The sequence below is a fragment of the Microtus ochrogaster genome, chromosome 15 (genome assembly GCF_000317375.1).
Source record: "Microtus ochrogaster isolate Prairie Vole_2 chromosome 15, MicOch1.0, whole genome shotgun sequence".
Taxonomy (NCBI): domain Eukaryota; kingdom Metazoa; phylum Chordata; class Mammalia; order Rodentia; family Cricetidae; genus Microtus; species Microtus ochrogaster.
In genome coordinates this window covers 30,365,567-30,376,703 of record NC_022017.1, presented here as the reverse complement: position 1 = coordinate 30,376,703, position 11,137 = coordinate 30,365,567, and the positions used below count along the sequence as shown (strand labels likewise).

Sequence of the window (11,137 nt, the reverse complement as noted above, 5' to 3'; positions counted from 1 at the left end):
CACACACACACACACACACACACACACACACACATATACACGCATGCGTGGGCAGAGAGAGAGTGCACAGGGAAACTAGGCTGGAAGAACTGCTGGCCTCTTTAATTTCTCATGGATCTTCCTGGCCTTTAAAGCACACAGAGACAGGGATGGTGATCATGAAGGCTGCTGGTACCAGCAAGACAACCCCCAATACACACTGAGGTCAAAATCTTGAGTGGAGGTACCCATTTAAGATTTGTGATATGTCTATCAGATTACTCAGGGTCAAGAGTTGGGGCTTGGCTGGACTCTGCTTTTCAGTTCACTCTGAATCCTGTTAACACCTACTACCTCTGCTCTTCTTTCTAATGCCTGAAACACCCAGGAAGCTCTTAACTTGACTGGTGACTTTGCCCTCAACATTGCAGACCAAATCTCAATATCATAACTGGAATGATCCCTTAGAATAGCATATCCATTACACTGTTCCCTGTTTCTGCCTCTCCCCTTATTCTGGATTGGCTTTCAAAGCCCTTCAAAGAGCCCCTTCAGGCTCTCCAGCGATCTGCTTTAAGCTAGCCACACCACAAGGTCCATCCCAGGTCATGCATTTGCTGAGGTCTCTGTCAGAAGCTCACAAGGTTCAGTAGCCCCTTCTCAGTGGGACTACCTAAGCCACCTGGGCACAGCCTACCTGCCAGATCTGCCTGCCACACAAACAAGCTGCCATCTTAAAATAAATGCCTTTGAATCTCTGACTGAAATAGGCAAACACATGGTGATTAATATCACAGTAAATATGTATTATTATTATTATTATTATTATTGACAGGGTCTAGTGTTTAGCCCTGGGCTGGCCTGAAACCTATAACACAGGCCAGGCAGACCTTGACCTCAGAGATCTGCCTGCCTCTGCCTCCTGAGCTCTAAGATCATAAGCATGTGGCACCATGCCCAGCCAGAAAGCATTTTTTAATGTGGAGTCAAATCACAGTGTCCATTGCTCTATTTTTCACAATGTCAAGGGCACACTGAACATAGCAGTGTATATCGACGACATGGAAGATTGAGGCAGGAGGATCACTTGAGCCCACAGCCAGCCTGAATATCACTGTTCACCAAAAGTAACAACAACAAAAGAGAGAGCTGGGCGTAATGGCTTATGCCTCCCATCAGCACTGAGACAAGAGAACAGCCATGAATTCCAGGCTAACCTGGACTACATAGCAAGATTCCGTCTCAAACAAAGAAAACAGAATTAGGGGAAAGGCACTGGGATTTTAAATAAAATACCTTTTTATGTTGTTCTGCTTTAAGATCTGGCTGCCCCCACACTGGTTCTCTAGCCTCACTCTCCCAAGGGTAAGAAACATCTTTTTGTTGTTGTTGAGCTTGAATGCCTTTTATTTTATTTATTTATTTATTTATTTATTTATTATTTATTTATTTATTTATTTATTTATTTATTTATTTATTTATGGAAGCAGGGTCTCACAGGGCCTAGGGTAGCCTCAAACTCTCTAAGTAGTTAAGGGTGACTTTGAACTCTTGATTTTCCTGCCTCCACCTCCCTGAGTGCTGGGATTAGAAATCTGTAACCAGATTCCCTCTACATTTTTTTTTTTTACTAAAACAATCTACTGTCCAAATGTCAAGGGGACCAAGCCAGCATTTAGAAAGCTCATAACAAAAGCCCACTTGAGTGAAAAATCAAACTGAAAACAAGATAGCCCCCAAATAGACTGTTCTCTGCAGGTTTGGCTTCCTTACCTGGGTCTGTATGTTTCTTCAGTCTGCACTATCAGCTGAGCAGGAGGTTATCTGTTTTTCAATTAACCAGCAATGAGACATTTCTCCCTTTTTTTCTAAAGGTTCCTAGCATTGGGAGATTTGCTGGCTTAGGCCACCGGAGTCAGAATGAAGCTCTGGCTGCCATGGAAACTGCAGCAAGCTTCTAAACTGAGAAGCTCCTGGAATCCAAGCTGGCTGAAGCAAGTTGTTACAGCTTTAATATAAAATCCACAAGGGTGGCCTCAGACACAAGTTCCAAGATAAGCATGGACCAGATCCTGAGTGCTTCACTTAGTGTAAACCAGAGGCCAACAGACTCAGATTCTGGTGCCCACCACACCCTCCAGGGGTCAGGGTAGGGGAGAGAGAAAGAGAGGAGCTACATAGCATAAAAAATGAAATAAAAGTCCTTCACATTACATACATACCAAGAACAAACCTCAAGGACAGGATTACAGTTAAGTAATGCCACTGTAAAGACTCCTTTGACATGGGTGCATGTGAAGTTTAAACAGAGGCTTCCAGATCCCAAGTGTGTGTCTAGGCAAAAGAGAATGTGAGGCTCAACTCAAAGTGGTGAGTTTTCTGAAATGACAGTCCATGTGATCGAATACATGCTGACATTTTTAAAAGAGCAGGCATGCAGTATAAAACAGTCCTCTGCCTTCCAAGGACAAATCCCAAGCACTCCACTGGTCCTGAGTACACTACTTTCTTCCAATTTCACCTACCCCACCCAGGGCTGCAGCTGCTGTGCTGTGTGAGAGCAGAGAGGCAGGAATACACAGATCTTAGCAAGTTCAGCATAATTCTGCTTGGCTTAATAGGTTAAGGGACTTCCTCTGTTGACTGAGTAGACACACTGTGAACTCTGGATGGAAGGACTCAACCCTGAGGTAGGCATGAAGGGATAGTCGAGACTTCACCGTATTACTCAAGATGTACACGGTTTAAAGATAACTCCTCCTAAAATTTTCTTTTTAATATTTTCAGATCTTGGTTGATGGCAGATGGCAGACACCAGTAAGTGAAATTGGGAACATAAGTGGGGGAATAAAAACAAATTACTGCCGGGCAGTGGCGGCACACATCTTTAATCCCAGTACTGGAGAGGCAAAGGCAGGAGAATCTCTGTGAGTTCAAGAACAGCCTGGTCCACAAAGTGAATTCCAGGACAGTCAGAGCTGTTTCACAGAGAAACCCTATTGCAAGAAAAACAAAAAAACAAAACAGGGAAAAAAGAAAGAAAAGATTACTACTGTTTTTGGAAAAATGTGAAACATAGCTTTCAGAAGTCCAAGTTTACGACTAAAGAAAGCTTACATATGGCTGTAGCCTGGGGTTTTATGGCCAGAGAATCCAACAGCAAGATTAGCACCAGTGTCCCAGCGACTCCTCACCTAGAACCACAGGACTGTGAGTCATGGCACTGTTTACAGCGTAGCTCTGTGTCCAGTCTCCAAATGCAGCTGTGAAGGTGACCTCTGAGAAAACTTAGCACCCTGAGGAGTTCCTCTAGGCCCTGGCAGCCCGTTTCCAAACAGACCCCCATGCTGCTCACTAAGAGAGGAAAGGTCCTGGTCAGTCACTTCCTCTTCCTTTTCTCCTCTCTGCTCTACTCAGGGAGCAGCTGGAACCTGTGACAGCTGGCATGGCAGTAAAGGGCAAATGCATATGCCCAAAACTGCCACTTTTTTTTTTTTTAATTTTTCGAGACAGGGTTTCTCCGTAGCTTTTGGTTCCTGTCCTCTTGTAGACCGGGCTGGCCTCGAACTCACAGAGATCCGCCTGCCTCTGCCTCCCGAGTGCTGGGATTAAAGGCGTGCGCCACCACCGCCCGGCTAAAACTGCCACTTCTATGAAGAAGCTCTTCACCTGTGGGCCCCATGTTTTAAGCTGAGGAAATGCTATTTGCCACTATCTTGGCTCTGGTGAAAAATTGGTACATTAGGACCCACCATTTTCTTTGCACTAGGGACAGTGGCTTGCTATCCTTTGAACTAACTACTGCTGCTTTGGAGCCTCTACGTACCTGCTAAGATGGCAAGCCTGGCCAGGACACAACCACAGCATTACAGTGAAGGGCTATTACTCAGGGCCCATCACATCCAAAGGAACAAAGCCACTGGGGTTTGACTAGAGTTAGAAGAAACCTCCTGAGTCCAGAGACACTACTACAAAGTAGTACATCCTTACACAAAATCATGTTGTACGATGCTGTCTTCTAACAGGAAGCACTCCTTTTCGGCTAGTCTTTAATGTGTGATCGCACAGCCAAAGGCGTTATTTTAGACTGGAATACAGCGCAGGGACAGAGCACTTGCCAACACGCACAAGGCATCTCATTGGCTCCCTGGCATAACATAAGAAGAAAAACAGCACTGTTTCTGTAGGTCACAGGCAGGCTCTTTAAGCTGCTCTAGGAACTAACCTCAGCTAAAAACAAAACTAAAGTATTTTTGAAGAAAGACTTTCTGCTTGTCTATACAAACGTGCTCCAAGGCCTAGATACAAAACATGCTGCTCAGCAGTTCCTTCAGCTGGGGGAGGGATGGCTCTGAAAGTGCCACTGGAATGGAATAGGGCAGGTCAACTTAGCTGGGGAATATTTGAAGCTGATTTCTAAAACATACCAAGGAAGCCCCCCACCACCACCGCCCAGCCCATCACTATTAAGATGAAAGTTCCAAAGTCCTGCCCAAAAATATAGTAGCTTATCCACAGTGTTTGGGGGAGGACACTCACTGGGGCTCTCTTCCACAAGACTGATCATCAAAAATCTATGGGTCTTGCTCCCTATCCGCCCCCATCAGACTAAGTGCACGCGAGCAGCCTGTTCCATCATTGCTGGCTTACTTAAAATCTCCAAAAACAGCTTACCCTGACAAAGAACCCATGGTCAGCCTATACACACAGGGCTTCAAGCCCACCAGAGAGAAACTGTCCTACTCCTCTCTCCAGGCTAGAGGAGACAAGAGACAAGAATCCTGAGCCTGTTTTTCCTGGGTACTGTACTGGTCTATATGGGTCAAGAAGCTCTACACATGCCAGGTGTGAAAGCCATATGGCAATCTCAGTGCTCATGAAGGAGAAACAAGAGGATCTTAAGTTTGAGGGCTGCCTGAACCTCATAACAACATTCTAAGATGGGGGCAGCAGCTTACTACCACAGTGCTCCTCCAGGCCAAACAAAAGGCCCAACTGGGTTTCACATGTACAGGCCCCCTTTCTACTCAGTAATTTGTGGGTGACATTGGCCAAGGCCCATGCAGCACCAGGTTCTGATCTGGAAGCCAGCAGGATAATGCTGTCTTGAGTAAGACTAGAACACAGGCACTTGCAATCCAGCAACAAAGGTGCTAAGGCAGAATAACTCAGGAACAGACCAGAGGTCACCTGTAGCCTTCCATAAAATAGTATGCCACACCTAGCATGCAGGACTGAGCATGCAGATCTAAAACATTTCTTCAGCCATTCTGGGAGACTAGCCATCTCTAAGACTGTTGCAGAATCCTTCACATCGGATGCTTTGTGTAGATGCGAGTCGAATAAACACTGGAGCCAGCATGCCGGAGCACCCCTTCAATCAGCACTTGGAAACACAAGAGGACTGGAACACAGCTACAGTCATGGAGTTGTGAACAAAGCCTGCTGCACAGATGCTTAAGAGATGCTTGTTCCATAACAAGCAGTCCTTGCTACTCTGTCCTGGACATGAAGTTGAAACACAAACCTTTTTGCCAAGAGAAGTAGGCAGACCACACTGCACTGGGCATGATTTCTCATATTTGTGTGCACTGTATGTGATTCCTGTAAATGCCTAGTGTAGGGCCACATGTAAATCTACTTTAGGTACAAATCAATAGATTCTATAGGCTACCATGTCAGAATGAATACATGTAAAGTGGTCTATATTTTGTCTCCAATGCAAACAGAAATTTACTTGAAAATCTGTGTTTAGATTGCAAACTGCTGTGTCTAATCAGCCAATCCTATAATGTCCTTTGAAACACCTTTACAGTTTACTCAATGCTGTCATTCTGGGCAGCAGGAGCTAGGCCAAACAGCTGGGTAGAGTTCCAACATCTAGACAGCAAGGGAGTAGTCATGTTAGTGAGAAGGCAGTCCTCTATTGCACTCCACATAATTCAATAGAGTTCTACACACAGGCTGATGCCCTAGGGGACAGACAGTGGCCAGCTGTGTGTACTGCCTCCAGTTATAGAAAAGCAGCTCACAGTATGGCCATAGTCCAGAAGAAAGCAGAAGAACTACAGGCTTACAAAAAAAAAAAAATGGAGTCAGCTGATTCAAGAGGAAGTCCTAGGGCCTTAACAAGGTCTTACTGGGCTAGAGACCCACCCACAAAGGCCAGGGGAGTCCACTGACAGAGTTCAGCCCAGAACCTGGCACACCCCAATGACAAGCATTACAGAGATTGGGAGGGGCGTGGAGGAGAGAATCCAACCTCCAGGACAGTCACCATTGTCCTAAGATCTTCACCTTAGCCCCTGGCCTCTGAGCCTCCTTCCTGCAGACTTCCTACTCAAGCTCTCAGCTCCCATGTACCATCATTGGCAACCCCTCCTTGCTCTTGGGACTGGACCCCATCCCCACCCCAAGTTATTCTCCTGTTCTGAGCATGCCTAGAGAAAGTAGGAGCTGCTGAAATTGGAAGGCCTACAGAGGCAAAGCCCAACTCCCTACTGTTTCACTAGGAGGCATTTCCTGGCCTCACAACTACCCACTTGGAAAGTCAAGGGCACTGCCGTGTGAAGGGCAGGCTCTAGACAAAAGCCAGCTGTGGCTAACTTTACTGCAAAATAACATCAGCAGAGTTTCATTTTTAAGGAGTTCAAGACCAGCACCCATCCTTCAGAGCCAAAGTCACCTACACACACGGTGGCAAGGATGGCCTCCAGGGATTTAAAGAGACAGCTCATATAAAGTTGGGGGTATACAAGTCTGCTTTTCTGAAAGGTCTGTCAATTATAAAAGAGCATGCCTGGGGGCTGAAGAGATGGCTCAGTGGTTAAGAGCACTGGCTGCTCTTCCAGAGGACCTGGGTTCAATTCCCAGCATCCACACAGCAGTTCACAACTGTCTGTAACTCCAGCTCCAGACGATCTGACACCCTCACACAGATATACACGCAGGCAAAACACCAATGCACCTAAAATATGAATAAATAAATCATTAGGGAGAGAGAGAGAATATATATCTGGATGTGTTCAACGCAAAAGCACCCAGTGCGTCAGATCCAAGTCCAGTTCTGGGCTCTGAGTATACAGCCAAAGTTTGCCCACAACAGACAAGACTCACATGAAAAAGAAGTCTTTACAAGAAAGACCAAAACAATTTCATCTGTTAACCAAACTGTTGAATCAAAACTTGAGTTCAAGCACAATCGCCTCAGTTTCTCAAAGCAGTAACTCCCTTTCAACGATTAATAAAGTCCTCTAGAAAGTGCTCCCCACACCAGCATTTTTAAGATTTTTTGGCAGGATAAATATTAGCTTGTGCCCTGCCTACACAAGAAGTGAAAGCTGACAAAGAAGCAGTTTTACAAAAAAAAAAAAAAAAAAAGGAAGAAGAAGTTGCAGTCGCAGTAGTTGCAGGGCAGTGAGTGCCTAGGCTGGGCTCTGCTTCTGCCCTCTCTGTTCTGGCTCCAGACTCTTGCTGTTAATCCTCAGCACCCTGCAGGTGGCAGGTCCTGGGGGCTCACCACCTATGTGTGCACTGCAGCTATCTCCAAGGCAAGCTCAGTACAAACAATAAAACAGAGAGTGGAAAACAAGCTAATTAAAGAGAGAGGTTTAAGATACTTTGAGGGATAAAAGGGAACAACTGGGTCTTGAGTCTGGCTTCAGCTTAGTTTCTTGAAAGGTGTTTAAGTGGTCTCATGAACACAGGTAGCAGTAACTGGGGTATGCCAGCCTGGCCCTGTAGACAGCTCTGGAGATCCCAGATGCCAGGCGGCCAGACAGGTGGGAGATGAACCCCACAGCATATTTTTTCCGCCAGTTCTCAGGCTGGCTTCAGATCTCCATTTCCTTTTCACCTGTGTGGTCTCTCTGAGTTTAGTACACAGCTAAATCAGCTGGGAAAAGCAAAGAGCCAAGCCAGAGGCAAACTCAGCTAGTCTACATGCTGAGAGAGGCTCTCCTGACCCACAGCACCTAGCATCACCTCCCTATCCCCAACTCCTGCACAAACAAGGCAGGCTCCTGAGCATCTAAGCTGCTTCTGAGTCAGTGTGGAACACATATGCATGAAGGGTGCAGGGTCCTAAACACATCTCCAGGACACAGTGGCCCAGACAGATATAGACCTCAGTCTCCACAGTCCTTAAGAGGGAACCAGTCCAAGCTGTGTAAACTGCCCAACCCCATGACCATCATCACAGTGCCAGTCATGTGGGCTATTGGCAGGCTTGCTGTGACAATTCCACAGCTACAGCGGTGTAGCCAACTCTCAGGACTCTTCCCTAAGCTCCTGTTCACTGATGAGCTGTTCCTATGAGCAGAAGTGAGTCCTTCCTACCACGCACAGTGTGCATCTGTAGACACTTGGCCCTGAGGAGAGCAAGACAAGGACTGAAGACAAAGCTACTTTGGGGGCTCTAAGTCCATCTGAATGGCTCTAGGGAATCTATGGTTAATCTAATAACACTAATCTCCACCCCCCTCCCATTTTTTTTCTGGATGTGCTCTTGCTGTGTAGCCCCTGGCTGGCCTCACATCTTTCTGCCCCAACCTCAAACACAGAAATTACAGGCACGTGCCACACCTGGCAATATGTTGGTTTCACAAGGATAATTACCCAGAGCTATTACTAAAGGGCTACGGTTCTGATTTGGAAACAAAAAACTTTAGATAGCTGTTTCTGATCTGAAGCTAAGTTAAGAAACCCCACTTCTGCCCACTGTATATAGACCTTCCCTAGGCCCTGCTGCTGTTCACAACCCTGCCACCCAGTGCCTGCTGCCAGAGCGGCAGTCAGTCATGGATGACAGGACAGCAGGAGAGCAAGCCAGGATGTGTGACACTGCACTCTTGGGTGTCTCAACTTCTCCAGCGATCCCAAGAGTCCACATGAGGGACACCAGGGGCTTCAGCTGGTCAGCTTTTTGGCACTGAGAACAGAGCTGCAGGGATAGGTGGTAGCCCGGTGGCACAGAAAAGAGCCAACGTGAAAGGACAGGCCATGCCATCTTCCACAGTTCTAGGACAGTTTGAGCATGTTCCTGTGTAGATGCCAGTGGAAGATTCAACAGGTCAGAGGCAGGATGCTTTTACACAGACCTTATCCAGAGCAAACCCACTTCGACATGGCCCCAAATGATAGCTTGTCCACCGGCTTCAGAGGGTACACTCAGCACCATGCTGCCCTCTAACCACAACATTCTTGCTAACTTACTGCAGGAAAGCCAGGAGAACGAAGAGTTCCAAGGCCTGCCCCATGGCACGGGGCCCGGGCAGAACACACGAGAGGCAGGCAAGAGTTCTAGGGGCAAGAACGGCCCTGGCCTCCTTGAGGCACACTTCAGTCTCTATGGATGGAAAGTTGGCCACAGCTGGCAAAGCTGCCTGGTGTCTATAAAAGTGTTCTTCCCAGGAGACGGCTGGAAACAGACACTCTGAGATACTTTCATTCTTTTCCTTATTTGCCATTCTGAAAAATAAGCTGTTCTTCCTACTCTGCAATGGAATAGGGTCAAAATCTTCCACAGTCAACAGCAGCCCAAAGAAAAGAGCACTAGATCCAAGTTATTTCCAGTTTGGCAAGTGGCCCAAGGTAACTCTATGCTGTTTACTTGGTGCAAGCAGCATTCGCCTGGGGATAAAAATCTAATCCCATAACCAGTCAGCCAGTGTCCCTGCGTCCTGGAAACAGGAGCTGAGGCACAGGCAACTTCTCAAACCCTCTCCATCCCAATGTTCCTGAATCAAAAGTTCTGTAAAGCCTACCACCTAGGAATGTCCACTCCAGGTTCACTGTGATGTATAAAATCTGCATGTTCCCAGGGCTGGTCAAAGCCACCCAATTAAATGATCTACTGATCTATGCAGAGGCACAGCTAGCAAAGGCCCCAGGTCAGCACAGCCTCCAGCATGTCATCCACCTTCTGCAGACAGCAGGACACTGCGCCAGAAGAGAGCAAGATGCACCCACTGAGATGAGGCCCTGGAGAAGCGCCCTCACTGCAAACTCAGCACATCTCACTCTTTCCTCAAAAGACCAATTTAGGGAGAAGACATGACTGCAACTCCTCAACCCTCTCTGGGGATGCTGATTGACAGTCCCAACACTGTCCTGACTGACAGGTGAATTCACAGGGGCCTGAAAGTCACCAGTCAGGGCAGATCAGATCTCACTCTACCCCTTCCCTACCCCTCCCCACATCAGCTGAGCCACAGGACTAACTCTTCAGAGGACTGATAGAAGTTCCCAGAGCTGGGCACGAGGCTTCTGACCCAGTGAGCTGAGCTACCAGTAAGGACAGTCAACAACAACATATACAAAAATGATTTTAGTGTTTGTAAAAAAGAATATATTCTTTCAGGTAGCTAACCTAAAAATAAATAAATAAATGGAAAAGAGCCAGGGTGTCTTAGTTTTGTAATTCTGACACCTATGAGGCTGAAGCACGAGGGAAGCATTGAAAGAAGGCAGATTGGGCTATTGAACAGTGAGCTTCAGGACTGGTGGGGAATGCTATTTTAAGGTGTGTTGCTTTTGTTTAATGCTGCATTTGTTTAACTCTGTGAAGCTGTGGTTCTTTGCCTGTCTAAAACACCTGATGGTCTGGTAAAGAGCTAAATGGCCAAGAGCAAGGCAGGAACAAGGATAGGTGAGGCTGGCAGACAGAGAGTATAAACAGAAGATCAGAGGAAGGGAAGAAGCAATCAGAGAATAAGGGGTGGAAGACATCAGGGGCCAGCAACCCAGTCACATAGCCAGCCATGGAGTATGAGCGAAAGTAACGTATACAGAAATAGAGAAAGGCCCAGAGGCAAAAGATAGCTGGGTTAATTTAAGAAAAGCTGGCTAGAAATAAACCAAACTAAGGCAAGGCATTTATAAGAAATAATAAGCCTCCGTGTGTTTTATTTGGAAGCTGGGAGGCAGGCCCCCCAAAAGACCCAAAAAGAGTAATAAGAGTTTAAAAAAAAAAACTAACAACACAGGACATCCTCAGTTACATGGCAAGACTACCTCAAAGCGGGAGGGGGGGCAGTGGTCAAGAGCACTGGTTGTACTTGTACAGGACCTGGATTCAGTTCCCAGCACCCACATGGTTGCTCACAACTTTCTGTAACTCTTGTTCCAGGGGATCCAATGCTTTCTTTTTTTTTTTTTT

General features: G+C 46.6%; 1 protein-coding gene across 2 annotated transcripts in view; it reads right to left on the bottom strand.

Annotated features, from left to right (window-relative positions):
• The window catches only part of Slc45a4 (solute carrier family 45 member 4), a 72,043-nt gene that overhangs the window by 41,656 nt on the left and 19,250 nt on the right, over window positions 1-11,137 (bottom strand). The window contains exon 1 of one of the 2 annotated variants that reach the window (XM_026782637.1): window positions 1,753-1,803. The exons of the other annotated variant lie outside the window; for it this stretch is intronic. The gene's annotated coding sequence lies outside the window, so the exon portion shown is untranslated. Of the gene's footprint in view, window positions 1-1,752; window positions 1,804-11,137 lie in introns of those variants that run through there. 2 annotated transcript variants of the gene reach the window in all.